This window comes from Crassostrea angulata, chromosome 10 (assembly GCF_025612915.1).
Source record: "Crassostrea angulata isolate pt1a10 chromosome 10, ASM2561291v2, whole genome shotgun sequence".
In the NCBI taxonomy this organism is placed as follows: domain Eukaryota; kingdom Metazoa; phylum Mollusca; class Bivalvia; order Ostreida; family Ostreidae; genus Magallana; species Magallana angulata.
Window position 1 is genome coordinate 27475714 of NC_069120.1, and position 20562 is coordinate 27496275.

The 20562-nt window shown below is 37.2% G+C and overlaps 19 non-coding genes across 19 annotated transcripts; all 19 read right to left on the reverse strand.

The window, feature by feature from the left end:
- Positions 1-344: 344 nt before the first annotated feature.
- Positions 345-464, reverse strand: LOC128168440 (U5 spliceosomal RNA). Its single transcript, XR_008241377.1, has one exon. It is a non-coding gene; the product is annotated as a U5 spliceosomal RNA (small nuclear RNA).
- Positions 465-957: 493 nt separating this feature from the next.
- Positions 958-1077, reverse strand: LOC128168451 (U5 spliceosomal RNA). Its single transcript, XR_008241388.1, has one exon. It is a non-coding gene; the product is annotated as a U5 spliceosomal RNA (small nuclear RNA).
- Positions 1078-1570: 493 nt separating this feature from the next.
- Positions 1571-1690, reverse strand: LOC128168421 (U5 spliceosomal RNA). The gene has a single exon (XR_008241359.1). It is a non-coding gene; the product is annotated as a U5 spliceosomal RNA (small nuclear RNA).
- A 493-nt stretch (positions 1691-2183) lies between these two features.
- LOC128168395 (U5 spliceosomal RNA) lies at positions 2184-2304 on the reverse strand. Its single transcript, XR_008241336.1, has one exon. It is a non-coding gene; the product is annotated as a U5 spliceosomal RNA (small nuclear RNA).
- A 493-nt stretch (positions 2305-2797) lies between these two features.
- Positions 2798-2917, reverse strand: LOC128168410 (U5 spliceosomal RNA). Its single transcript, XR_008241349.1, has one exon. It is a non-coding gene; the product is annotated as a U5 spliceosomal RNA (small nuclear RNA).
- A 493-nt stretch (positions 2918-3410) lies between these two features.
- On the reverse strand, positions 3411-3530 carry LOC128168415 (U5 spliceosomal RNA). Its single transcript, XR_008241354.1, has one exon. It is a non-coding gene; the product is annotated as a U5 spliceosomal RNA (small nuclear RNA).
- Positions 3531-4017: 487 nt separating this feature from the next.
- LOC128168439 (U5 spliceosomal RNA) lies at positions 4018-4137 on the reverse strand. The gene has a single exon (XR_008241376.1). It is a non-coding gene; the product is annotated as a U5 spliceosomal RNA (small nuclear RNA).
- Positions 4138-5097: 960 nt separating this feature from the next.
- LOC128168422 (U5 spliceosomal RNA) lies at positions 5098-5217 on the reverse strand. The gene has a single exon (XR_008241360.1). It is a non-coding gene; the product is annotated as a U5 spliceosomal RNA (small nuclear RNA).
- A 493-nt stretch (positions 5218-5710) lies between these two features.
- LOC128168454 (U5 spliceosomal RNA) lies at positions 5711-5830 on the reverse strand. The gene has a single exon (XR_008241391.1). It is a non-coding gene; the product is annotated as a U5 spliceosomal RNA (small nuclear RNA).
- Positions 5831-6317: 487 nt separating this feature from the next.
- LOC128168458 (U5 spliceosomal RNA) lies at positions 6318-6437 on the reverse strand. The gene has a single exon (XR_008241395.1). It is a non-coding gene; the product is annotated as a U5 spliceosomal RNA (small nuclear RNA).
- Positions 6438-6910: 473 nt separating this feature from the next.
- On the reverse strand, positions 6911-7030 carry LOC128168444 (U5 spliceosomal RNA). The gene has a single exon (XR_008241381.1). It is a non-coding gene; the product is annotated as a U5 spliceosomal RNA (small nuclear RNA).
- Positions 7031-7523: 493 nt separating this feature from the next.
- Positions 7524-7643, reverse strand: LOC128168411 (U5 spliceosomal RNA). Its single transcript, XR_008241350.1, has one exon. It is a non-coding gene; the product is annotated as a U5 spliceosomal RNA (small nuclear RNA).
- A 493-nt stretch (positions 7644-8136) lies between these two features.
- Positions 8137-8256, reverse strand: LOC128168423 (U5 spliceosomal RNA). The gene has a single exon (XR_008241361.1). It is a non-coding gene; the product is annotated as a U5 spliceosomal RNA (small nuclear RNA).
- A 5499-nt stretch (positions 8257-13755) lies between these two features.
- LOC128168403 (U5 spliceosomal RNA) lies at positions 13756-13881 on the reverse strand. Its single transcript, XR_008241344.1, has one exon. It is a non-coding gene; the product is annotated as a U5 spliceosomal RNA (small nuclear RNA).
- A 487-nt stretch (positions 13882-14368) lies between these two features.
- LOC128168457 (U5 spliceosomal RNA) lies at positions 14369-14488 on the reverse strand. Its single transcript, XR_008241394.1, has one exon. It is a non-coding gene; the product is annotated as a U5 spliceosomal RNA (small nuclear RNA).
- Positions 14489-14975: 487 nt separating this feature from the next.
- Positions 14976-15095, reverse strand: LOC128168448 (U5 spliceosomal RNA). The gene has a single exon (XR_008241385.1). It is a non-coding gene; the product is annotated as a U5 spliceosomal RNA (small nuclear RNA).
- A 487-nt stretch (positions 15096-15582) lies between these two features.
- Positions 15583-15702, reverse strand: LOC128168437 (U5 spliceosomal RNA). The gene has a single exon (XR_008241374.1). It is a non-coding gene; the product is annotated as a U5 spliceosomal RNA (small nuclear RNA).
- A 487-nt stretch (positions 15703-16189) lies between these two features.
- LOC128168446 (U5 spliceosomal RNA) lies at positions 16190-16309 on the reverse strand. The gene has a single exon (XR_008241383.1). It is a non-coding gene; the product is annotated as a U5 spliceosomal RNA (small nuclear RNA).
- A 487-nt stretch (positions 16310-16796) lies between these two features.
- LOC128168450 (U5 spliceosomal RNA) lies at positions 16797-16916 on the reverse strand. Its single transcript, XR_008241387.1, has one exon. It is a non-coding gene; the product is annotated as a U5 spliceosomal RNA (small nuclear RNA).
- Between the last annotated feature and the right edge of the window lie 3646 nt (positions 16917-20562).

The following is a 20562-nucleotide window of genomic DNA, read 5'->3' on the forward strand; positions in this document are numbered from 1 at the left end:
ATTTTGTTGAATTGTATGGTCAAAGCTCATTCTGTGCCAAGTTTTCAAACAGACTCATTGCGGCCTCAAATCTTTGAAATTTGTCATCATCAAGGGCGACAACTCAGTTCATTCAAGACAAAAATCCGATTCCGGAAAGTCCTCTTTGCAGCAGTTTCTGTGCTGATGTTTTTGGGGTGGCATATACTTATACAAGACGTGCAGCTCTTGTACCTCTCCGAACCTTGACTTAGAACTGTGTTTTCACTCTGTGCGAAACTGTCATATGTGATCTCAATGTCGCATACACAATTCAACCCAATCGTTGCATGGTGTGACATGTCTTACATTTTGAGTTCGTTTTGACCCTGAATGAAATCAGGGTTGGAAAAATAAGTCTATAGACTCATTAGATGTTCCCCTCCACGGAAATCTTTAGTAAAAGGCGAAAGATTTAAACGTGGATTGAAGAGAAACCAGAGTGAATTGTACAAGGCATTGTATCATACTTGAGTGTTTCTTTTTGAAACATTTGTGAGTGTTCAAGCTTGTCTCCTACTGGTTCTCTCAATGCATGCAGGCGTAAGCACTTTTCAACCATAATGTTCCAAAGGTAAGCAAAGCATGAATTTTGTTGAATTGTATGGTCAAAGCTCATTCTGTGCCAAGTTCTGAAACAGACTCATTGCGGCCTCAAATCTTTGAAATTTGTCATCATCATGGGCGACAACTCAGTTCATTCAAGACAAAACTCCGATTCCGGAAAGTCCTCTTTGCAGCAGTTTCTGTGCTGATGTTATTGGGGTGGCATATACTTATACAAGACGTGCAGCTCTTGTACCTCTCCGAACCTTGACTTAGAACTGTGTTTTCACTCTGTGCGAAACTGTCACATGTGAACTCAATGTCGCATACACAATTCAAACCAATCGTTGCAATTGCATGGTGTGACATGTCTTACATTTTGAGTTCGTTTTGACCCTGAATGAAATCAGGGTTGGAAAAATAAGTCTATAGACTCATTAGATGTTCCTCTCCACGGAAATCTTTAGTAAAAAGCGAAAGATTTAAACGTGGATTGAAGAGAAACCAGAGTGAATTGTACAAGGCATTGTATCATACTTGAGTATTTCTTTTTGAAACATTTGTGAGTGTTCAAGCTTGTCTCCTACTGGTTCTCTCAATGCATGCAGGCGTAAGCACTTTTCAACCATAATGTTCCAAAGGTAAGCAAAGCATGAATTTTGTTGAATTGTATGGTCAAAGCTCATTCTGTGCCAAGTTCTGAAACAGACTCATTGCGGCCTCAAATCTTTGAAATTTGTCATCATCAAGGGCGACAACTCAGTTCATTCAAGACAAAACTCCGATTCCGGAAAGTCCTCTTTGCAGCAGTTTCTGTGCTGATGTTTTTGGGGTGGCATATACTTATACAAGACGTGCAGCTCTTGTACCTCTCCGAACCTTGACTTAGAACTGTGTTTTCACTCTGTGCGAAACTGTCACATGTGATCTCAATGTCGCATACACAATTCAAACCAATCGTTGCAATTGCATGGTGTGACATGTCTTACATTTTGAGTTCGTTTTGACCCTGAATGAAATCAGGGTTGGAAAAATAAGTCTATAGACTCATTAGATGTTCCTCTCCACGGAAATCTTTAGTAAAAGGCGAAAGATTTAAACGTGGATTGAAGAGAAACCAGAGTGAATTGTACAAGGCATTGTACATGTATCATACTTGAGTATTTCTTTTTGAAACATTTGTGAGTGTTCAAGCTTGTCTCCTACTGGTTTTCTCAATGCATGCAGGCGTAAGCACTTTTCAACCATAATGTTCCAAAGGTAAGCAAAGCATGAATTTTGTTGAATTGTATGGTCAAAGCTCATTCTGTGCCAAGTTCTGAAACAGACTCATTGCGGCCTCAAATCTTTGAAATTTGTCATCATCAAGGGCGACAACTCAGTTCATTCAAGACAAAACTCCGATTCCGGAAAGTCCTCTTTGCAGCAGTTTCTGTGCTGATGTTTTTGGGGTGGCATATACTTATACAAGACGTGCAGCTCTTGTACCTCTCCGAACCTTGACTTAGAACTGTGTTTTCACTCTGTGCGAAACTGTAATATGTGATCTCAATGACGCATACACAATTTAACCCAATCGTTGCATGGTGTGACATGTCTTACATTTTGAGTTCGTTTTGACCCTGAATGAAATCAGGGTTGGAGAAATAAGTCTATAGACTCATTAGATGTTCCTCTCCACGGAAATCTTTAGTAAAAGTCGAAAGATTTAAAACGTGGATTAAAGAGAAACCAGAGTGAATTGTACAAGGCATTGTATCATACTTGAGTGTTTCTTTTTGAAACATTTGTGAGTGTTCAAGCTTGTCTCCTACTGGTTTTCTCAATGCATGCAGGCGTAAGCACTTTTCAACCATAATGTTCCAAAGGTAAGCAAAGCATGAATTTTGTTGAATTGTATGGTCAAAGCTCATTCTGTGCCAAGTTCTGAAACAGACTCATTGCGGCCTCAAATCTTTGAAATTTGTCATCATCAAGGGCGACAACTCAGTTCATTCAAGACAAAACTCCGATTCCGGAAAGTCCTCTTTGCAGCAGTTTCTGTGCTGATGTTATTGGGGTGGCATTTACTTATACAAGACGTGCAGCTCTTGTACCTCTCCGAACCTTGACTTAGAACTGTGTTTTCACTCTGTGCGAAACTGTCATATGTGATCTCAATGTCGCATACACAATTTAACCCAATCGTTGCAATTGCATGGTGTGACATGTCTTACATTTTGAGTTCGTTTTGACCCTGAATGAAATCAGGGTTGCAAAAATAAGTCTATAGACTCATTAGATGTTCCTCTCCACGGAAATCTTTAGTAAAAGGCGAAAGATTTAAACGTGGATTGAAGAGAAACCAGAGTGAATTGTACAAGGCATTGTATCATACTTGAGTATTTCTTTTTGAAACATTTGTGAGTGTTCAAGCTTGTCTCCTACTGGTTCTCTCAATGCATGCAGGCGTAAGCACTTTTCAACCATAATGTTCCAAAGGTAAGCAAAGCATGAATTTTGTTGAATTGTATGGTCAAAGCTCATTCTGTGCCAAGTTCTGAAACAGACTCATTGCGGCCTCAAATCTTTGAAATTTGTCATCATCATGGGCGACAACTCAGTTCATTCAAGACAAAACTCCGATTCCGCAAAGTCCTCTTTGCAGCAGTTTCTGTGCTGATGTTTTTGGGGTGGCATATACTTATACAAGACGTGCAGCTCTTGTACCTCTCCGAACCTTGACTTAGAACTGTGTTTTCACTCTGTGCGAAACTGTCACATGTGATCTCAATGTCGCATACACAATTCAAACCAATCGTTGCAATTGCATGGTGTGACATGTCTTACATTTTGAGTTCGTTTTGACCCTGAATGAAATCAGGGTTGGAAAAATAAGTCTATAGACTCATTAGATGTTCCTCTTCACGGAAATCTTTAGTAAAAGGCGAAAGATTTAAACGTGGATTGAAGAGAAACCAGAGTGAATTGTACAAGGCATTGTATCATACTTGAGTATTTCTTTTTGAAACATTTGTGAGTGTTCAAGCTTGTCTCCTACTGGTTTTCTCAATGCATGCAGGCGTAAGCACTTTTCAACCATAATGTTCCAAAGGTAAGCAAAGCATGAATTTTGTTGAATTGTATGGTCAAAGCTCATTCTGTGCCAAGTTCTGAAACAGACTCATTGCGGCCTCAAATCTTTGAAATTTGTCATCATCAAGGGCGACAACTCAGTTCATTCAAGTTAAAAATCCGATTCCGGAAAGTCCTCTTTGCAGCAGTTTCTGTGCTGATGTTTTTGGGGTGGCATATACTTATGCGAGACGTGCAGCTCTTGTACCTCTCCGAACCTTGACTAAGAACTGTGTTTTCACTCTGTGCGAAACTGTCATATGTGATCTCAATGACGCATACACAATTCAACCCAATCGTTGCATGGTGTGACATGTCTTACATTTTGAGTTCGTTTTGACCCTGAATGAAATCAGGGTTGGAAAAATAAGTCTATAGACTCATTAGATGTTCCTCTCCACGGAAATCTTTAGTAAAAGGCGAAAGATTTAAACGTGGATTAAAGAGAAACCAGAGTGAATTGTACAAGACATTGTATCATACTTGAGTGTTTCTTTTTGAAACATTTGTGAGTGTTCAAGCTTGTCTCCTACTGGTTCTCTCAATGCATGCAGGCGTAAGCACTTTTCAACCATAATGTTCCAAAGGTAAGCAAAGCATGAATTTTGTTGAATTGTATGGCCAAAGCTCATTCTGTGCCAAGTTCTGAAACAGACTCATTGCAGCCTCAAATCTTTGAAATTTGTCATCATCATGGGCGACAACTTAGTTCATTCAAGACAAAACTCCGATTCCGGAAAGTCCTCTTTGCAGCAGTTTCTGTGCTGATGTTATTGGGGTGGCATATACTTATACAAGACGTGCAGCTCTTGTACCTCTCCGAACCTTGACTTAGAACTGTGTTTTCACTCTGTGCGAAACTGTCACATGTGAACTCAATGTCGCATACACAATTCAAACCAATCGTTGCAATTGCATGGTGTGACATTGTACAAGGCATTGTATCATACTTGAGTATTTCTTTTTGAAACATTTGTGAGTGTTCAAGCTTGTCTCCTACTGGTTCTCTCAATGCATGCAGGCGTAAGCACTTTTCAACCATAATGTTCCAAAGGTAAGCAAAGCATGAATTTTGTTGAATTGTATGGTCAAAGCTCATTCTGTGCCAAGTTCTGAAACAGACTCATTGCGGCCTCAAATCTTTGAAATTTGTCATCATCATGGGCGACAACTCAGTTCATTCAAGACAAAACTCCGATTCCGGAAAGTCCTCTTTGCAGCAGTTTCTGTGCTGATGTTATTGGGGTGGCATATACTTATACAAGACGTGCAGCTCTTGTACCTCTCCGAACCTTGACTTAGAACTGTGTTTTCACTCTGTGCGAAACTGTCATATGTGATCTCAATGTCGCATACACAATTTAACCCAATCGTTGCAATTGCATGGTGTGACATGTCTTACATTTTGAGTTCGTTTTGACCCTGAATGAAATCAGGGTTGGAAAAATAAGTCTATAGACTCATTAGATGTTCCTCTCCACGGAAATCTTTAGTAAAAGGCGAAAGATTTAAACGTGGATTGAAGAGAAACCAGAGTGAATTGTACAAGGCATTGTATCATACTTGAGTATTTCTTTTTGAAACATTTGTGAGTGTTCAAGCTTGTCTCCTACTGGTTCTCTCAATGCATGCAGGCGTAAGCACTTTTCAACCATAATGTTCCAAAGGTAAGCAAAGCATGAATTTTGTTGAATTGTATGGTCAAAGCTCATTCTGTGCCAAGTTCTGAAACAGACTCATTGCGGCCTCAAATCTTTGAAATTTGTCATCATCAAGGGCGACAACTCAGTTCATTCAAGACAAAACTCCGATTCCGCAAAGTCCTCTTTGCAGCAGTTTCTGTGCTGATGTTTTTGGGGTGGCATATACTTATACAAGACGTGCAGCTCTTGTACCTCTCCGAACCTTGACTTAGAACTGTGTTTTCACTCTGTGCGAAACTGTCACATGTGATCTCAATGTCGCATACACAATTCAAACCAATCGTTGCAATTGCATGGTGTGACATGTCTTACATTTTGAGTTCGTTTTGACCCTGAATGAAATCAGGGTTGGAAAAATAAGTCTATAGACTCATTAGATGTTCCTCTCCACGGAAATCTTTAGTTAAAGGCGAAAGATTTAAACGTGGATTGAAGAGAAACCAGAGTGAATTGTACAAGGCATTGTATCATACTTGAGTATTTCTTTTTGAAACATTTGTGAGTGTTCAAGCTTGTCTCCTACTGGTTCTCTCAATGCATGCAGGCGTAAGCACTTTTCAACCATAATGTTCCAAAGGTAAGCAAAGCATGAATTTTGTTGAATTGTATGGTCAAAGCTCATTCTGTGCCAAGTTCTGAAACAGACTCATTGCGGCCTCAAATCTTTGAAATTTGTCATCATCAAGGGCGACAACTCAGTTCATTCAAGACAAAACTCCGATTCCGCAAAGTCCTCTTTGCAGCAGTTTCTGTGCTGATGTTTTGGGGGTGGCATATACTTATACAAGACGTGCAGCTCTTGTACCTCTCCGAACCTTGACTTAGAACTGTGTTTTCACTCTGTGCGAAACTGTCACATGTGATCTCAATGTCGCATACACAATTCAAACCAATCGTTGCATGGTGTGACATGTCTTACATTTTGAGTTCGTTTTGACCCTGAATGAAATCAGGGTTGGAAAAATAAGTCTATAGAATCATTAGATGTTCCTCTCCACGGAAATATTTAGTAAAAGGCGAAAGATTTAAACGTGGATTGAAGAGAAACCAGAGTGAATTGTACAAGGCATTGTATCATACTTGAGTATTTCTTTTTGAAACATTTGTGAGTGTTCAAGCTTGTCTCCTACTGGTTCTCTCAATGCATGCAGGCGTAAGCACTTTTCAACCATAATGTTCCAAAGGTAAGCAAAGCATTGTATGGTCAAAGCTCATTCTGTGCCAAGTTCTGAAACAGACTCATTGCGGCCTCAAATCTTTGAAATTTGTCATCATCAAGGGCGACAACTCAGTTCATTCAAGACAAAAATCCGATTCCGGAAAGTCCTCTTTACAGCAGTTTCTGTGCTGATGTTTTTGGGGTGGCATATACTTATACAAGACGTGCAGCTCTTGTACCTCTCCGAACCTTGACTTAGAACTGTGTTTTCACTCTGTGCGAAACTGTCATATGTGATCTCAATGACGCATACACAATTCAACCCAATCGTTGCATGGTGTGACATGTCTTACATTTTGAGTTCGTTTTGACCCTGAATGAAATCAGGGTTGGAAAAATAAGTCTATAGACTCATTAGATGTTCCTCTCCACGGAAATCTTTAGTAAAAGGCGAAAGATTTAAACGTGGATTGAAGAAAAACCAGAGTGAATTGTACAAGGCATTGTATCATACTTGAATATTTCTTTTTGAAACATTTGTGAGTGTTCAAGCTTGTCTCCTACTGGTTCTCTCAATGCATGCAGGCGTAAGCACTTTTCAACAATAATGTTCCAAAGGTAAGGAAAGCATGAATTTTGTTGAATTGTATGGTCAAAGCTCATTCTGTGCCAAGTTCTGAAACAGACTCATTGCGGCCTCAAATCTTTGAAATTTGTCATCATCAAGGGCGACAACTCAGTTCATTCAAGACAAAAATCCGATTCCGGAAAGTCCTCTTTGCAGCAGTTTCTGTGCTGATGTTATTGGGGTGGCATGTACTTATACAAGACGTGCAGCTCTCTTACCTCTCCGAACCTTGACTTAGAACTGTGTTTTCACTCTGTGCGAAACTGTCACATGTGATCTCAATGTCGCATACACAATTTAACCCAATCGTTGCAATTGCATGGTGTGACATGTCTTACATTTTGAGTTCGTTTTGACCCTGAATGAAATCAGGGTTGCAAAAATAAGTCTATAGACTCATTAGATGTTCCTCTCCACGGAAATCTTTAGTAAAAGGCGAAAGATTTAAACGTGGATTGAAGAGAAACCAGAGTGAATTGTACAAGGCATTGTATCATACTTGAGTATTTCTTTTTGAAACATTTGTGAGTGTTCAAGCTTGTCTCCTACTGGTTCTCTCAATGCATGCAGGCGTAAGCACTTTTCAACCATAATGTTCCAAAGGTAAGCAAAGCATGAATTTTGTTGAATTGTATGGTCAAAGCTCATTCTGTGCCAAGTTCTGAAACAGACTCATTGCGGCCTCAAATCTTTGAAATTTGTCATCATCAAGGGCGACAACTCAGTTCATTCAAGACAAAACTCCGATTCCGCAAAGTCCCCTTTGCAGCAGTTTCTGTGCTGATGTTTTTGGGGTGGCATATACTTATACAAGACGTGCAGCTCTCTTACCTCTCCGAACCTTGACTTAGAACTGTGTTTTCACTCTGTGCGAAACTGTCACATGTGATCTCAATGTCGCATACACAATTCAAACCAATCGTTGCAATTGCATGGTGTGACATGTCTTACATTTTGAGTTCGTTTTGACCCTGAATGAAATCAGGGTTGGAAAAATAAGTCTATAGACTCATTAGATGTTCCTCTCCACGGAAATCTTTAGTAAAAGGCGAAAGATTTAAACGTGGATTGAAGAGAAACCAGAGTGAATTGTACAAGGCATTGTATCATACTTGAGTATTTCTTTTTGAAACATTTGTGAGTGTTCAAGCTTGTCTCCTACTGGTTCTCTCAATGCATGCAGGCGTAAGCACTTTTCAACCATAATGTTCCAAAGGTAAGCAAAGCATGAATTTTGTTGAATTGTATGGCCAAAGCTCATTCTGTGCCAAGTTCTGAAACAGACTCATTGCGGCCTCAAATCTTTGAAATTTGTCATCATCAAGGGCGACAACTCAGTTCATTCAAGACAAAAATCCGATTCCGGAAAGTCCTCTTTGCAGCAGTTTCTGTGCTGATGTTATTGGGGTGGCATATACTTATACAAGACGTGCAGCTCTTGTACCTCTCCGAACCTTGACTTAGAACTGTGTTTTCACTCTGTGCGAAACTGTCACATGTGATCTCAATGACGCATACACAATTCAACCCAATCGTTGCATGGTGTGACATGTCTTACATTTTGAGTTCGTTTTGACCCTGAATGAAATCAGGGTTGGAAAAATAAGTCTATAGACTCATTAGATGTTCCTCTCCACGGAAATCTTTTTTTTTTTTTTTTTTTTTTTTTTTTGATTAAAATAACTTTATTTCAGAATTCATATACATAACAGTATGTAAGCAATAACAATTGTAACATTTTTAACAGGTAAACAGGGAACTAAATGTACTATTCACATAATGTGCCTAGATACTAATATTGAGTTCTAATTTTCCATTTATAATTTGACAAAATTGTTGTTGATTACACCAGTAACTTTCAAATACATCATTATGAAATCTTTGATAATCTGCTTGTATTCTTTGAACCAAATGATTAATGTACATCATTATCATACCATTAGATGTTATTTTTTTACGTTGAAACTTGATTATACACCTTGTATTCCAAATAACATAGCACATCAATGAAATCAAAAATAAACACATGGATTCTATTTTCTTACTGGAAATATGGTAAGGAAAAATATGGAACCTTATGTGAGATATGTTAAAATGTTTAAATTGATTGTTTGACAGCACATTCAACCAGTTTTTCACTAACGTAATAAGAGGTTTTACAAACTCACATTCATAAAAGAGATGTGGAATAGTTTCAATACGATTGTCACATAGAATACATTTGTTACTTTTGTAGTACCCAATATTATTCATAAAGTAAGATACAGGAATTATTTCATGAATGATTCTGAACATTACATCTCTTATAAATCTGTCTATAAAATCATTGTGGAGTCTTTCAAAGACAAGTTTGAAATCTATACTCGGAAAAATTCTTTCTACTCTTGGCACAGTAACAACAAGTTCTAACATAATTCTATACAATTGTTTTGTTGAAAAATTACCAAAAATTCCAGAATAATTATCACTCTTGATTTCTAACAGAGTTTTCAAATCCTTCATACAGGTTCTATAAAATTCAGGAACATATTCAGAATGAGGCCTATTATTGCTTGCAAAAAGAGGTTGATATTGTCTTAAACTTAAACCTATCCAATATACAGAAAAATAAACGTATTTTGATTCATTATTCATAATAATGTTTTGCAAATGTTTCAAACGTAAGGACTGTAATTTTACATTAATGTTAACAATATCTAAACCACCGTTTTCCTTGTAATTGTAACATACAGTCCTTTTCAAAGGTTCTACATTGGTGGGCCACAAAAATTTAAAAATGGCTCTTTCGAATTGTTTTAAATAATGTTGAGGTAAAACATAAACAGAACCAGTATAAACAATATTACCACATGCCAACATTTTCACTACAATAGATTTCTCAACAAAAGACAAATGACGTTGTTTCCAAATAATGAGAATTTTAAAAAATTTAGAGAGAATAGGTTGCCAAATATCATCTGGTGTAACATTATTTCCAAATTTTATTCCTAATAATGTACAGTTTTCGACCCAGGATATTCCAAAAGGATGATCTGAGCGAGATTTCCATTTGCCCAGCCAAACACCTTTAGTTTTCTTAAGATTAAGTTTTGCCCCAGACGCGTCTCCATACAACCTGCACCAGTAAAGTACACGCCGTATAGAGACATCACAAGTGCAAATAGCCAGGCTATCGTCTGCATACAAAGACAACTTAGCCATTTCTGAAGTGCCTGGTAGTTTAATACCTAAAATGTGTGTGTCTTCTCGTATTTTTATGGCGAACGGTTCTAAAATCAAAACATATAACAAAGGACTTAAGCTACACCCTTGACGCACCCCTCTATGTAATAAGAATGAATCTGAAATATGATTATTCACAATGATTGAGGAACGTACCTCTGTATATAGTGTTTTGATCCAATGAATCAGAGAAGGTCCGAAATTGAAAGCCGAAAGAGTTTGAAATAAAAAATCGTAATTAACTCGATCAAAAGCCTTCTCCTGGTCTAAAGAAATGAAAGCTAGCGGTAACTGTTTTTGCTCACAGTAATCTATAATGTTCCTCATAAGATGTAAATTATTAAAAATGGTTCGTCCTGGAACGGCGCAAGTTTGATCAGGATTAATGATAAATTCTAAAACTTTTTTTACTCTATTAGTAATTGTTTTGGATATTAATTTGTAATCACAATTAAGCAGGGAAATAGGTCTATAATTCTTGACATCAGTGCTATTATCAGGATCTTTACAGAGCAATGTAATGTAACCCATTTTTTGAGTATCAGATAAATGCCCTTCCTTAAAAGCTAAATTTGCCACATGTACTAAAGGATCAAGAAGTATAGAGCTAAACGTACTATAAAATTCTTTTGTAAGACCATCTGAGCCAGGTGATTTATTGTTTTCCATGTCTCGAAGTGCCAACAATAACTCTTCTTTTGTTATAGGGCCCTCACACTGTGCCGAAACATCATTACGTAACTTTGGTAAAGATTTTAAAAACAAGTCAACAATGTCCTGATCAACTGCCTCGTCCGTATACAATTTTGAATAGAAATCTTTAAATGTGTCTAAAATATCGCCAGATTTAACACATGTAGAGGACTCTGTGGTAATTTTGGTAATAGTTTTTTGCTTGGCCCTCTTTATTTCCTGTTGATAAAAAAATTTGGACGGTTTTTCTTGATTGATTAAATTTTCTGCTCTAGACCGTATTTTTGAGCCAATGTAATTTTGATTTTGTAACTCTTTGATTTGTTTTTTGATTTCGCGTATTCTATCGATAAACTGACCAGGATTTTTTCGTTCAAAATATTGCAGACGATAATATGACTTTTCTAATACTTTCAATAGATCACGTTTGACTTTGGCTTTTTTCTTACAATAATATATAGTAAAGTTTTTAATTTGTTCTTTCAAATGATCCCATATTTCAAGATAAATTTCCATACCGTCTATTAAATCGGAAAAGTACTTGGTAAATTCTTTAACAAATGTCTTATCTTGCAATAAAGAGTTATTAAATTTCCAGTATCCAGAGCCAAACGTGATGTCACCTGTCACATTTAAATGTAAATATACAGCATCATGATCACTGTTACCAAAAGGTACATTTTTACAAACAACTACATCATTACATAGATATTTTGTGATGTAAAACCTATCTAATCTACACCCCACTTTACTGGAGGTAAAAGTTACATTAACCTCATCTGGATTCAATATTCTAAAACAATCTAATAGCTGAAAATCTTTGACAATTTCTTGAATTTGTTCATTTCCTGTTGTACCATAAGTAACTTTACCACCAATTTTATCAATATTGGGGTTAACAATACAATTAAAATCTCCTCCAATAATTAAATGCTTAGAAGTTAAACAATGTGGATACAAATCCTTCAAAAATGCAACCCTCTCAGGGGGAATATTAGGAGCATAAATATTAATAATTCTAAATTGCACAGCATTATAAATAATATCTGTATATACTAGTCTACCATCTAAATCAACAAATGATTTTTCAATAACAATATTTGGGTTTAAAAATACAATTCCAACCCCTCTACTTTGATTAGTACCAAAACTAAAATACGCTTGATTTGTATTGAACATTGATTTAAAATTGAGTACATTATTTATATTGTAAAGATGCGTTTCCTGTAACAACAATATTGAAATCTGTTCTTTAACACACAATGACAATAGCTCATAGCGAGTTTGGGCATTTAAAAGGCCCTTTGTATTCAAAGTAAGGAGGCGTAAAGCCATTATATAAGATTAAGTTTGAATGTACTATCGCTTAGCCATGTAACGAGAACAAGACAGTGAGCAGTAGTCTAAATAACTTACAAATTTAAAGTTTTCCGTGCATAGCATGAGTACATTTTTAACAATAAACTTAGATAACAATATCTTACTAAATGACTATGATTATAGTATAACATAACACCAGGAGTAAAACTCCTTAAATTTTTAGTGATCACAGTCCGGGGGCACGCCATGGTCGGGTTTGGGGGGGAATAGTATAAGTAAGAATAGTCCATGTTCCGTCCGTTTATCGTCTATCAGCTCGCGATAGTTCTAGGGCCCCGGGGCTCTCCGGAAAGTCGTACTCTACACGAGCTCTCTTTGTCTCCGTACCCAGGGAATCGTCCTCATCTAGAATGTTCATCACAGTTTCAACGGCCGCGTCAATCCATTGGGATTCTCGTGGTGTCACTGGAGTTGCTGCCACCAACTCACTCGACTGTTCACAGACATCGTCACTTTGTTGTCCGATTTTCTCATTCTCAGAGGACTTGCCAACAGTCCCCTGATCTTGTTCGTCATCGTTATGCAACTTGCTAACAGATGCCTGCTCATCTTCATCTATCGGCATACCAACAGCCTCTGTCTCGTCTTGCTGAGGTATCCCAACAACCTCTTCGACTGTTTCAGGCTTACCAACAGCCTTATTGTCTGGGACACGTTCTTGGGGCTTCCCAACAGCCTCTGCTTGAGGCTTACCAACAGCCTCTTTTGTCTGCGCCACTGAAGCATAGCTTCTGGTCGGTGGTCTCCCATATCGAAAAGTGGTGCATTCCCCTCTTAAATGTCCGACTTCCTCACATTTAAAACATACTGGAGGGCGTCCTGGAATGACAATTAAACATTTATTTCCATACATATGAGATATATATGGAATCTCTCTTTGTTCACCTTCTCTGAGAGAAAGCTCTGCTTGCCGGACCCCTGTAATGATTCCATTTTCAGTGACATGCTCCACTTTCCTCACCTCTCCATACTTGGCCAGAATTCTGTTGACATCCTCATTACTGACCCACAAGGGGAGCCAGTGAACCTTCAACTTAATCACAATCCTGTCACAAACATCGAAATGCAACAGTAACTCTTTATAAATGACGTCTTTTCCTTCAAGGTCACTCACCTGGGCTTTGTTAGAAAAAGTCACAAACCAGGCATCTTGGCGGTCCATCTGCCAGGCAGCAACGATGTCCGAATATCCATGGCTCTGCAAAAGATGAACTAGATCCCTCCTGGATATTCCCTGTCTTGATCTTCTGACAGTGACCTTGACTGTTAATTCCATCATCTCCTGCATGCTCATCTCATCAAGATCAGTTTCCAACATCTTGACTAGGAATCCCTTTAATAAAAAGGGAACCTACTCCACGGAAATCTTTAGTAAAAGGCGAAAGATTTAAACGTGGATTGAAGAGAAACCAGAGCGAATTGTACAAGGCATTGTATCATACTTGAGTATTTCTTTTTGAAACATTTGTGAGTGTTCAAGCTTGTCTCCTACTGGTTCTCTCAATGCATGCAGGCGTAAGCACTTTTCAACCATAATGTTCCAAAGGTAAGCAAAGCATGAATTTTGTTGAATTGTATGGTCAAAGCTCATTCTGTGCCAAGTTCTGAAACAGACTTATTGCGGCCTCAAATCTTTGAAATTTGTCATCATCAAGGGCGACAACTCAGTTCATTCAAGACAAAACTCCGATTCCGGAAAGTCCTCTTTGCAGCAGTTTCTGTGCTGCTGATATTGGGGTGGCATATACTTATACAAGACGTGCAGCTCTTGTACCTCTCCGAACCTAGACTTAGAACTGTGTTTTCACTCTGTGCGAAACTGTCACATGTGATCTCAATGTCGCATACACAATTCAAACCAATCGTTGCATGGTGTGACATGTCTTACATTTTGAGTTCGTTTTGACCCTGAAGGATATCAGGGTTGGAAAAATAAGTCTATAGACTCATTAGATGTTCCTCTCCACGGAAATCTTTAGTAAAAGGCGAAAGATTTAAACGTGGATTGAAGAGAAACCAGATTGAATTGTACAAGGCATTGTATCATACTTGAGTATTTCTTTTTGAAACATTTGTGAGTGTTCAAGCTTGTCTCCTACTGGTTCTCTCAATGCATGCAGGCGTAAGCACTTTTCAACCATAATGTTCCAAAGGTAAGCAAAGCATGAATTTTGTTGAATTGTATGGTCAAAGCTCATTCTGTGCCAAGTTCTGAAACAGACTCATTGCGGCCTCAAATCTTTGAAATTTGTCATCATCAAGGGCGACAACTCAGTTCATTCAAGACAAAACTCCGATTCCGGAAAGTCCTCTTTGCAGCAGTTTCTGTGCTGCTATTATTGGGGTGGCATATACTTATACAAGACGTGCAGCTCTTGTACCTCTCCGAACCTTGACTTAGAACTGTGTTTTCACTCTGTGCGAAACTGTCACATGTGATCTCAATGTCGCATACACAATTCAAACCAATCGTTGCATGGTGTGACATGTCTTACATTTTGAGTTCGTTTTGACCCTGAATGAAATCAGGGTTGGAAAAATAAGTGTTTAGACTCATTAGATGTTCCTCTCCACGGAAATCTTTAGTAAAAGGCGAAAGGTTTAAACGTGGATTGAAGAGAAACCAGAGTGAATTGTACAAGGCATTGTATCATACTTGAGTATTTCTTTTTGAAACATTTGTGAGTGTTCAAGCTTGTCTCCTACTGGTTCTCTCAATGCATGCAGGCGTAAGCACTTTTCAACCATAATGTTCCAAAGGTAAGCAAAGCATGAATTTTGTTGAATTGTACGGTCAAAGCACATTCTGTGCCAAGTTCTGAAACAGACTTATTGCGGCCTCAAATCTTTGAAATTTGTCATCATCAAGGGCGACAACTCAGTTCATTCAAGACAAAACTCCGATTCCGGAAAGTCCTCTTTGCAGCAGTTTCTGTGCTGCTGTTATTGGGGTGGCATATACTTATACAAGACGTGCAGCTCTTGTACATCCCCGAACCTTGACTTAGAACTGTGTTTTCACTCTGTGCGAAACTGTCACATGTGATCTCAATGTCGCATACACAATTCAAACCAATCGTTGCATGGTGTGACATGTCTTACATTTTGAGTTCGTTTTGACCCTGAAGGAAATCAGGGTTGGAAAAATAAGTCTTTAGACTCATTAGATGTTCCTCTCCACGGAAATCTTTAGTAAAAGGCGAAAGATTTAAACGTGGATTGAAGAGAAACCAGAGTGAATTGTACAAGGCATTGTATCATACTTGAGTATTTCTTTATGAAACATTTGTGAGTGTTCAAGCTTGTCTCCTACTGGTTCTCTCAATGCATGCAGGCGTAAGCACTTTTCAACCATAATGTTCCAAAGGTAAGCAAAGCATGAATTTTGTTGAATTGTACGGTCAAAGCTCATTCTGTGCCAAGTTCTGAAACAGACTCATTGCGGCCTCAAATCTTTGAAATTTGTCATCATCAAGGGCGACAACTCAGTTCATTCAAGACAAAACTCCGATTCCGGAAAGTCCTCTTTGCAGCAGTTTCTGTGCTGCTGTTATTGGGGTGGCATATACTTATACAAGACGTGCAGCTCTTGTACCTCTCCGAACCTTGACTTAGAACTGTGTTTTCACTCTGTGCGAAACTGTCACATGTTATCTCAATGTCGCATACACAATTCAAACCAATCGTTGCATGGTGTGACATGTCTTACATTTTGAGTTCGTTTTGACCCTGAAGGATATCAGGGTTGGAAAAATAAGTCTATAGACTCATTAGATGTTCCTCTCCACGGAAATCTTTAGTAAAAGGCGAAAGATTTAAACGTGGATTGAAGAGAAACCAGAGCGAATTGTACAAGGCATTGTATCATACTTGAGTATTTCTTTATGAAACATTTGTGAGTGTTCAAGCTTGTCTCCTACTGGTTCTCTCAATGCATGCAGGCGTAAGCACTTTTCAACCATAATGTTCCAAAGGTAAGCAAAGCATGAATTTTGTTGAATTGTACGGTCAAAGCTCATTCTGTGCCAAGTTCTGAAACAGACTCATTGCGGCCTCAAATCTTTGAAATTTGTCATCATCAAGGGCGACAACTCAGTTCATTCAAGACAAAACTCCGATTCCGGAAAGTCCTCTTTGCAGCAGTTTCTGTGCTGCTGTTATTGGGGTGGCATATACTTATACAAGACGTGCAGCTCTTGTACCTCTCCGAACCTTGACTTAGAACTGTGTTTTCACTCTGTGCGAAACTGTCACATGTGATCTCAATGTCGCATACACAATTCAAACCAATCGTTGCATGGTGTGACATGTCTTACATTTTGAGTTCGTTTTGACCCTGAATGAAATCAGGGTTGGAAAATTAAGTCTATAGACTCATTAGATGTTCCTCTCCACGGAAATCTTTAGTAAAAGGCGAAAGATTTAAACGTGGATTGAAGAGAAACCAGAGCGAATTGTACAAGGCATTGTATCATACTTGAGTATTTCTTTTTGAAACATTTGTGAGTGTTCAAGCTTGTCTCCTACTGGTTCTCTAAATGCATGCAGGCGTAAGCACTTTTCAACCATAATGTTCCAAAGGTAAGCAAAGCATGAATTTTGTTGAATTGTAAGGTCAAAGCTCATTCTGTGCCAAGTTCTGAAACAGACTCATTGCGGCCTCAAATCTTTGAAATTTGTCATCATCAAGGGCGACAACTCAGTTCATTCAAGACAAAACTCCGATTCCGGAAAGTCCTCTTTGCAGCAGTTTCTGTGCTGCTGATATTGGGGTGGCATATACTTATACAAGACGTGCAGCTCTTGTACCTCCCCGAACCTTGACTTAGAACTGTGTTTTCACTCTGTGCGAAACTGTCACATGTGATCTCAATGTCGCATACACAATTCAAACCAATCGTTGCATGGTGTGACATGTCTTACATTTTGAGTTCGTTTTGACCCTGAATGAAATCAGGGTTGGAAAAACAAGTCTATAGACTCATTAGATGTTCCTCTCCATGGAAATCTTTTTTTTTTTTTTTCTTTTTTTTTTTTGATTAAAATAACTTTATTTCAGAATTCATATATATAACAGTATGTAAACAATAACAATTGTAATAGTTTTAACAGGCAAACAAGCGACTAAATGTACTTTTCACATAATGTGCCTAGATACCAATATTGAGTTCTAATTTCCCATTTATAATTTGACAAAATAGTTGTTGATTACACCAGTAACTTTCAAATACATCATTATGAAATCTTTGAAAATCTGCTTGTATTCTTTGAACCAAATGATTAATGAACATCATTATCATACCATTAGATGTTATTTTTTTTACGTTGAAACTTGATTATACACCTTGTATTCCAAATAACATAGCACATCAATGAAATCAAAAATAAACACATGGATTCTATTTTCTTACTGGAAATATGGTAAGGAAAAATATGGAACCTTATGTGAGAAATGTTAAAATGTTTAAATTGATTGTTTGACAGCACATTCAACCAGTTTTTCACTAACGTAATAAGAGGTTCTACAAACTCACATTCATAAAAGAGATGTGGAATAGTTTCAACACGATTGTCACATAGAATACATTTGTTACTTTTGTAGTACCCAATATTATTCATAAAGTAAGATACAGGAATTATTTCATGAATGATTCTGAACATTACATCTCTTATAAATCTGTCTATGAAATCATTGTGGAGTCTTTCAAAGACAAGTTTGAAATCTATACTCGGAAAAATTCTTTCTACTCTTGGCACAGTAACAACAAGTTCTAACATAATTCTATACAATTGTTTTGTTGAAAAATTACCAAAAATTCCAGAATAATTATCACTCTTGATTTCTAACAGAGTTTTCAAATCCTTCAAACAGCTTCCATAAAATTCAGGAACATATTCAGAATGAGGCCTATTATTGCTTGCAAAAAGAGGTTGATATTGTCTTAAACTTAAACCTATCCAATATACAGAAAAATAAACGTATTTTGATTCATTATTCATAATAATGTTTTGCAAATGTTTCAAACGTAAGGACTGTAATTTTACATTAATGTTAACAATATCCAAACCACCGTTTTCCTTGTAATTGTAACATACAGTCCTTTTCAAAGGTTCTACATTGGTGGGCCACAAAAATTTAAAAATGGCTCTTTCGAATTGTTTTAAATAATGTTGAGGTAAAACATAAACAGAACCAGTATAAACAATATTACCACATGCCAACATTTTCACTACAATAGATTTCTCAACAAAAGACAAATGACGTTGTTTCCAAATAATGAGAATTTTTAAAAATTTAGAGAGAATAGGTTGCCAAATATCATCTGGTGTAACATTATTTCCAAATTTTATTCCTAATAATGTACAGTTTTCGACCCAGGATATTCCAAAAGGATGATCTGAGCGAGATTTCCATTTGCCCAGCCAAACACCTTTAGTTTTCTTAAGATTAAGTTTTGCCCCAGACGCGCCTCCATACAACCTGCACCAGTAAAGTACACGCCGTATAGAGACATCACAAGTGCAAATAGCCAGGCTATCGTCTGCATACAAAGATAACTTAGCCATTTCTGAAGTGCCTGGTAGTTTATTACCTAAAATTTGTGTGTCTTCTCGTATTTTTATGGCGAACGGTTCTAAAATTAAAACATATAACAAAGGGCTTAAGCTACACCCTTGACGCACCCCTCTATGTAATAAGAATGAATCTGAAATATGATTATTCACAATGATTGAGGAACGTACCTCTGTATATAGTGTTTTGATCCAATGAATCAGAGAATGTCCGAAGTTGAAAGCCGAAAGAGTTCGAAATAAAAAATCGTAATTAACTCGATCAAAAGCCTTCTCCTGGTCTAAAGAAATGAAAGCTAGCGGTAACTGTTTTTGCTCACAGTAATCTATAATGTTCCTCATAAGATGTAAATTATTAAAAATTGTTCGTCCTGGAACGGCACAAGTTTGATCAGGATTAATGATAAATTCTAAAACTTTTTTTACTCTATTAGTAATTGTTTTGGATATTAATTTGTAATCACAATTAAGGAGGGAAATAGGTCTATAATTCTTGACATCAGTGCTATTATCAGGATCTTTACAAAGCAATGTAATGTAACCCATTTTTTGAGTATCAGATAAATGTCCTTCCTTAAAAGCTAAATTTGCCACATGTACTAAAGGATCAAGAAGTATAGAGCTAAACGTACTATAAAATTCTTTTGTAAGACCATCTGAGCCAGGTGATTTATTGTTTTCCATGTCTCGAAGTGCCAACAATAACTCTTCTTTTGTTATAGGGCCCTCACACTGTGCCGAAACATCATTACGTAACTTTGGTAAAGATTTTAAAAACAAGTCAACAATGTCCTGATCAACTGCCTCGTCCGTATACAATTTTGAATAGAAATCTGTAAATGCGTCTAAAATATCGCCAGATTTAACACATGTAGAGGACTCTGTGGTAATTTTGGTAATAGTTTTTTGCTTGGCCCTCTTTATTTCCTGCTGATAAAAATATTTGGATGGTTTTTCTTGATTGATTAAATTTTCTGCTCTAGACCGTATTTTTGAGCCAATGTAATTTTGATTTTGTAACTCTTTGATTTGTTTTTTGATTTCGCGTATTCTATCGATAAACTGACCAGGATTTTTTCGTTCAAAATATTGCAGACGATAATATGACTTTTCTAATACTTTCAATAGATCACGTTTGACTTTGGCTTTTTTCTTACAATAATATATAGTAAAGTTTTTAATTTGTTCTTTCAAATGATCCCATATTTCAAGATAAATTTCCATACCGTCTATTAAATCGGAAAAGTACTTGGTAAATTCATTAACAAATGTCTTATCTTGCAATAAAGAGTTATTAAATTTCCAGTATCCAGAGCCAAACGTGATGTCACCTGACACATTTAAATGTAAATATACAGCATCATGATCACTGTTACCAAAAGGTACATTTTTACAAACAACTACATCATTACATAGATATTTTGTGATGTAAAACATATCTAATCTACACCCCACTTTACTGGAGGTAAAAGTTACATTAACCTCATCTGGATTCAATATTCTAAAACAATCTAATAGCTGAAAAT